The sequence below is a fragment of the Zea mays genome, chromosome 1, assembly GCF_902167145.1.
Source record: "Zea mays cultivar B73 chromosome 1, Zm-B73-REFERENCE-NAM-5.0, whole genome shotgun sequence".
Taxonomy (NCBI): domain Eukaryota; kingdom Viridiplantae; phylum Streptophyta; class Magnoliopsida; order Poales; family Poaceae; genus Zea; species Zea mays.
In genome coordinates this window covers 109,409,779-109,417,764 of record NC_050096.1, presented here as the reverse complement: position 1 = coordinate 109,417,764, position 7,986 = coordinate 109,409,779, and positions in this window count along the sequence as shown.

Here is a 7,986-nt window from a genome sequence, read left to right as displayed (position 1 = left end):
ATTGTTTTGTGATGGGTCTTGGGGAACCTTCGGAGCAGGAGCGGCTGCTGTGTTGATTTCACCCTCCAAAGTTAAAACTTGTTATGCGGCAAGACTTGATTTTAGTTGCACAAATAATATCGCTGAGTATGAAGCTCTGCTCTTGGGTCTTCGGAAGTTAAAGGCAATGGGAATCAGAAGGGCCATTCTTAAAACTGATTCCCAAGTTATTTCTGGTCATGTTGACAAAAGCTATAAAGCAAGAGACCCGAAGCTTGAAAAATATCTAGATACAGTTCGAAGGATTGAGGCTTCCTTCGAAGGTTTCTCTGTCAAAAATATTCCTCGTGGAGAAAATGAATATGCTGATCTATTGGCCAAGTCAGCAGCCCATGGGCTGCCTATACCTTCGGAAGTATTTTTAGAAACAATAAAAGCACCTTCGGTCGAGCTTCTTGAAAGAGCAATCCTTAACATATCCCCTGTTTATAGTGAAGATTGGAGAACTGAGATCATCTCTTTCCTTCAGGGTAATTTTCTTTCAGACGATGAAGCTTATAACAGGAGAATAGAAGCAAGAGCTCGACCATATGTCATAATAGAAGGGGAGTTATACAAGCGTGGGGTCTGTTCCCCATTGCTCAAGTGTTTATCCAGATCCGAAGGTATAGAATTAATGAAGGAAATACATGCAGGCCTGTGTGGATCTCACATTGGATCTAGGCCCTTGCTTGGGAAAGTTTTTTGCCAAGGATTTTATTGGCCAAAGGCAGCTTCGGATGCAGCGAATCTGGTCCAAAAGTGCGAAGGTTGTCAGAAATGTGCAAAAGATAAAAAACAACCTTCGTCTTTAACCCAATTAATACAACCCACATGGCCATTGCAAAGGTGGGGCCTCAATTTACTAGGCCCATTACCACCAGCACAGGGGAACCTAAGATATGTAGTAGTGGCAGTGGAATATTTTTCCATGTGGATTGAGGCAAAGCCCTTAGCCACAATAACTTCATTTACTATTCAAAGTTTTTCTGGCAAAACATTGTTTGTCGCTTCGGAGTGCCGAAGGCTATTACTGTGGATAACGGGACACAGTTTGATTCTGAAGCCTTCAGAGAATTTTGTGATCAAATCGGCACGAAGATTCATTTTGCATCAGTCCGACACCCAGAGTCAAATGGACTTGTCGAAAGAGCTAATGGGATCATAATGACAGGAATAATAAAGTCAATCTTCAATTAGCCCAGGGGAAAGTGGCCAGACGAGTTAATCAAAGTGGTGTGGAGCCACAACACAAATATGTCAAGGTCGACAGGCTTTACACCCTTTAAACTATTGTTCGGTGACGAAGCAATAACCCCAGAAGAGGCCAAAACAGGATCAATAAGGACAGTAGCTTCGGCAGAAGGCGAAGACGAAGCTGATTGCTCTGTAGAAAAAGATGCTATTGAAGGGATCAGACTTCAAGCTGTAGAAAACATCAATAAATATCAAGCTGAAACAATAAAATGGCGTGACAGAAAGGTCAAGCTGAAGAACATTGAACCAGGACACTTGGTACTTCGAAGAGTAGCCAATCCTGAGACAGTAGGCAAATTACAGCTGAAGTGGGAAGGCCCCTTTTTGGTAGTATCTTCGTCAAGACCCGGTTCCTACAGATTGAAGGATATGGACGGCAACGACATTCCTAGATCGTGGAATGCGGATGAGCTTCGGCGATATTATGTTTAGTTTGATGTAATTTTTTATATTCTTTTTTGTGGCACCCTTTTCCTTTCCAAAGGGGGAGAAAGGTTTTTAATGGGGCCACAACATGTAATTTTCCTTATTTCAATTCTATGAGAATGATATCCCCAAAAAATGTAAATGTAAATGCAAAGGAAAAAAGAAAAGGAAACAGGGAGAAGCTCAAAAGTCGTTCCTAAGGGAATGCAGAGCTTACAGCGAAAAATAAATGCTGATCCCGCCGAAAGTAAAAGGCGAAGAAGCTCCTAAGGGAGGCTTACAGCGAAAAATAAACGCTGATTCCGCTGAAAGTAAAAGGCGAAGAAGCTCCCAAGGGAGGCTTAGAGCGAAAAGTCAACGCTGATACACCGAAAAGTAAACGGTGAAGCCGAAAAGTAAACGGCAAAAAGATTTGTATCATTCCTAAGGGGATGAAGGGTTGTGCTTATGGTTTTTGAACATGTGTCCCAATATTCATTTGCACAGTACATTTCATCATGTCATTTGCATTCATAAACATTCATTTAGACATATATAGAATCATCATCATACTACACAAAGAAGACAGATGCTTCAGAAATGAGGAAAAACTTCGAAGGAATTTTTTTATGCTTCGTTGTGTGCGAAAAGAAGGGAAGGTGTTTTTCGCCTTCGGCTCAAAAGAGAAGTTTCGTCCACAGCAAAGCAGACTGTATGCGGATAAAGGAGACAGAATATATTACAAGGTATGTACAAATTTACATGAGTTGTTCCATAGCTATATTACAAGAGTTTCTCCAGAATTTTTGCAGGAAAGCATATTGTAAGCAACTTTAAGCTTCAGGCTAGGCTTCGTCTTCAGCTTCGTCAAACTTCAGCTTTGTCATTCTTCAGCTTCGTCATCCTGCGTATACCAAACAGCAGAATAAGAAAGGTGCAAATTTTAAGGAGAAGGTAAAAGTAACAAACATAAGTTTTTTACCGGCTTAAGATGGCTTCGAGCTTCGTCACCTGCCATTTTTCGCCCGCCACTTACCCAGATCTGGGTCATGAATCTATTTCCAATGCTTCGGGCTAGGCTTGGGATATCTATCAGATCTGATGCCGACAAGCTGAAGTTTGGTCTGTTCACTATATTTCCATGCGTGCAGCCAGCCTTCAGAAAAGCAGTAGCTGTACCCCGAGAAGCTACCAGGGCGCAGAAGTCGGCGTGCCCACCAATAACTTCGTCAAGGGCATCAACTTCGCCTTCAATATATTCTAATGTGCTGGGCAGATTTTCAGCTGAAGGTGTAAATTTCGCAGAGCTGGCTCCAACAGAATGAAACACATCCTTCAGCCGCTGCACGCATCGGCTGCCGAAGCTTAAGCATTTCTCTTGAAGTTCTTTAAAGGATTTCTGCAAATTTGAATTTTTATCCACCTCAGTTTTCAGGCTTGCTTCAAGATATTTCTTTTCTTGCTCAAATTTTTCTGACTGTTGGAGCAATTCATTCTTTAACTTGTTATTCTCAGTTTGGACTTTAGCCAAAGAACCCTCCATGGTCTGAATAACAAAATCTTTCTTTTCTAATGCACCTTCGTGCTCTTTAACCATGATTTCAAGGTCCTGGATGGTGAAGTCTTTCTTTTTCAGATTAGCTTCGTAATTTTCAACTTTTTCAGCCAGATCTTGGATGACGGCTTTATTCTTCTCTTCTTCGAGATCTTATTGCATTTTTAGAACCTTGCTCAATAATATGCTCTGTCGAAACGATCTTCGTTAGAACACGACCTAAAAGATAATAATAATAGTAATAAAATAACAAAAATATTTGTTACCTTGAAGTTAGCATAAAGCAAGCTTCCGGCGATATGGTGTCGTTGATAACGGCAGAGGTCCGCTTCTAGCTTCGGCAAGCCAATGTTTTTGCAGAGAGTTCTAACAATTTTAGCTTCGCTGCGGTTTCGAAGGCACCTCAGTTTTCCTTCGTTAACTCCGCCGAACAGTGTAGCCCCTGGCTTATATCCGCAGGCTATGGCACATTTTTTAAGCTCTGCTTTTTCAGCGTCTGTCAGTCCTTGCCCAAGTAAATCTTGAAATTCAAAATCTTCTTCCTCCAAACTGTCCTCAGCTTGTTCTTTCCCCTTTTCAGTAGCTGTGCTTGCCGCAGCCACAACAGATTCTTCCTTAGTCATTTTTAGAAGTATGTTATCGATAACTTCAAGTGTTTCTTCCAGGTTCGGATCTTTTATGGCCCCAATTTCAGCCCCAGCAGCTTCGGCTGCGCCAGTTTTAGCTTCGAAGATTTCCGCTCTGGTGGCTTCGGCGGCGGCGCCTTTAGCTTCGGCGATTTCGGCAGTCTGATCAATGGCAATTCTTGATGTCGATGTTGGTGACGGTGTCCCATGAATTACATCTGCTATTTGAATAATCCTTCGTTTTTTCGGCAATGCAGGACCTTCGTCTGCCGAAGCTGCCTTGTCCTTCTGAAAAAACTTCGTCAGTTCCAGTGCCAGCAGACTTAGCCTGATAGGCAAGGGTTCAGTCATTACCTTCATAATCTCTTCTACTTCAACAGCAGAAGGCGTTGCAGGGATATCTTCTTCTTGAACCAGCGTTTCCGGTTCTGGAGATGCACTTTTTCTCTTTCTCGCAGTGGCCACCTTCGGCTCAGGGTTCAACTCTTCAGGGCTAAGTTTTTCAGAATCTTTATTTTTCTTTTTGGTTACCTTGGCAACCTCTTCGTCAGCAGCGCTGGCAATTCTTTTTCGCTTCGGGCCTCCAGCATCTCCGCCCAGTCGACCATAATCAGCATATTCAAATCCTATAGCATCAAGCACCCTGTTCAGCCTTCGCTTCGGCCGAGTGCCGAAGGCTGCTGTCATCAGTTGGTCCTCTTTTTTGGAGTAATTTCCAAGAATTTCATTACTCATTATTTCGATTGTATCGAGCCATTCTTGGGAGGGTGCTTTAAAATATTTCTTAAACTTATAATAATAAGGTAGTCGGACAAGCTCCCCTTCTTTCTTTTCTCCTTTAAGCTTCGGCATAGTCCACTCCTTCATAGTTGGAAATACTCTGAAGGCCAGAAATTCCTGCACTAAATCTCTAGTGCCAATGTGTTCTGCAATAATTTTGAATTCAGCTAGTGCGGTCCAAGTTGGACCTTCTGCTGTTATTTTGCATCGAGGTCTGGTTTCTACGAAGATCAGTTCAAGAGGGCTCTGTACCAGCTTCTCTTTGTCTTCGTCAACTTTGACATAAAACCATTCTGACTTCCAGCCTGCCGGCCATTTGCTCCGGTAGCTAATCACAGGAAATTTTGTGGTTTTCCGATAGGCAAAATTATAACAACCAAAATTTTCATGCAACCCATCCTTTCTAGCCTTAGTCTGGTAATGCAGCTCATGTACTCGACAAAAGCTGTCAGCAAACGGCTCCACCTCCTGGCTTCGGAGAGCCCAGATATAAACGCTTAGCCTGACAATGGCGTTAGGAGTCAGCTGGTGAAAATAGATACCAAACTTTTGCAGCACATCAGAAATCATTCTATTTAAAGGAAATCTCAACCCAGCTTTCAGAAAACTCTTAAAAATAACTATTTTATCCTTTTCTGGCTTCAGGGTAGTTTCCTCTCCCCCGAAGCGAATCAGCTTCTTCTCATTTTCACTGAAATAGCCCGACTTCACCATTTTGGAAAAATCAGCCTTGGAGATAGTCGACTTTCCGAAGTCCAAATGGCTAGGCTTGCTCGGTATTGCGATATGGTAATCATCGTCAGAATCAGCTTCCTCAATATCTCCTTGTTCTGCTTCGACACCAGCTTGTTCTGTTTCGGCAGCAGCTTGTTCTATTTCGGCAGTAGGGATTCTTTCCGAGGTCACCAATCCGGATCGCTGCATTGCTTCGGAGATAGGAACGGTCTCCACACCTTCGGCTTCGTCTCCCTCACGCTCAACTCTAGCAGTAGAGCGCACTCTGGCCATTTAGTTTTGAATTTCTTAAAAGATTTCTTGGGAATTATATAACCTTTTCTCCCGAAGCTTTTATCCTGACGAAGCAGACACCAAACTGGAGCTTCGTCTGAATACGAGAGTCAAGCTTCGGCTATGGTTAAAATTTTTGGCAGCAAAACAGTGCAATAGCAATGAATGCTGTGGTAACTTCACACCTACCTGTCTGTTTATATAGTGCTGCAGGTAAGAAGGTGAATCGTCAAGATTTTTACACCAGGCAAACAGCTGCTCGCACCCGCTGCGCGGTGGGCCGCAAAGACCAAATAGTGAACCTGCATGGTGGGACCGCTACGCGCTCGGAAACTGTATCGTTTCTCGACAACGAGCTCAGGGAAGGTGTTTTTCGGACCTTCGGCTTCCTGAAGCCTAAGAGACTTTTTTCACGGATCAAGCTCGTTACGAAAAACGATCTAGCACCGCGAAGGGGCTACTGTTGGGACCATGCTTCGTCGCCGAAGGTCCTGCAGGAAGAAACAGCTTCGGCTGAAGCTGTCTATACGTGATGCCGAAGGGTGCCGTTCATGAAGCTTCGGAATTACAAACCGACTTAAAGATAGAATGACCTTTTAGTCCATAAGAGTTTGAGTCGTTGTTGTAAACTTTTATGAGGGGTATGATTGTAATTGCTCACAGGCTGTGTCCTGTGTCTATAAATAGTGAACAATATTCCTTTACTATTTAGGCATTCCTGTAATTGCAATCGTATCACTCGGAAATTGTTCTTTGCCAAGGCAGAGGTATAAACGTATCTAAATATTATATTTGAATACATCAAGTTTATATAATATGTAAATGATGTTATTTACTCATAATTTACTTATCTTTAATGCTTTATATCTCGCATTATTTTATATAGTCTCTGAGAGTTCAATTACGAAGATACAACCTTCGTAATTGTGTCATTTTAACCTTCGTCCGAAGTTCATTAAATCCTTGGGGAAATAATGCTTCAGCGGACGAAGGACATTAACATTTAACATTTTATGTTGCCTTGTTCTTAATTCATAGCATTTGAGAACAAGTCCCCAACAGTTAGCCATGACCGAAATACATGAGGGGATTTGTGGTACTCATCAATCGGCTCTGAAGATAAAGTGGCTATTGTGAAGATCTAGCTTCAATTGGCCTAACATGATAGCTGATTGTTTCAAGTACTACAAAGGATGCCAAGTGTGTAACAAATTCGGCGACTTACAATTGGTCCCTGCAACCTGAGAGCACCTAGAGGGGGGGGGGGTGAATAGGTGATCCTGTAAAATTCAATACTAAATTGCCACAAGCTTGGTTATAAAGATGTTAGTGCAATAGAACTAAGTGGCTATAGAGTGAGCTCTTGCCAATCACAATAATCACAGAGAAAGACAACACAAGAGACATAGTGGTTTATCCCATGGTTCGGCCAAGTATAACACTTGCCTAGCTCCACGTTATGGCGTCCCAATGGACGAGGGTTGCACTCAACCCCTTTCAAGTGATCCGATGATCAACTTGAATACCACGGTATTCTTCCTTATAGTTTTCTTCCCGTTTGCGAGGAATCTCCACAAGTTGGAGCCTCTCGCCCTTACAAGATTGATCACAAAGAATGCACGGAGTAAGGTTGGGAAGAGCAATGCACACTAGAATTAAATCCACACCACAAACACGCACACAAGTGAGAAGCTGAGCACACAAAACACGCGCGGGGAGTTTGCAACTCGAAAAGTGCTCCAATCTCAGGAACGATGAACGATTGCGTGAAAGTGAGGACTAGAAGTCTTGGAATGCTTAGAGTGTGCTTAAGTGGCTCCTCCATGCGCCTAGGGGTCCCTTTTATAGCCCCAAGGCAGCTAGGAGCCGTTGGAGGCCAACAAGGAAGGCTATCCTTGCCTTCTGTCGGGTGGCGCACCGGACAGTCCGGTATGCCATCGGACATCCACTGTTCATGTCCAGTGCGCGATCTCCTTCCTATTCTGGCGCAGACGGCCATTGCAGAGACGTGGCAGTTGGCGCACCGAACACTGTCCGATGCACACCGGACAGTCCGGTGCCCCCTGCCGACCATTGGCGCAGGCCACGCGTCGCCTGCGGATTGCGCGGCCGACCGTTGCGCTGGCGACCGTTGGCTCACCGGATAGTTCGGTGCACCACTGGACAGTCCGGTGAATTATAGTCGTACGCCGCCAAATTCTTCTGAGAGCGGCCTGTTCACCGGAGTCCAGCCTGGCGCACCGGACACTGTCCGGTGTGCCAGACTGAGCAGAGATTTGGCAGCACCGAGCCAAGCCTTTTGGTTCTTTTCTTTTCTCTATTTCTAGCACTTAGACA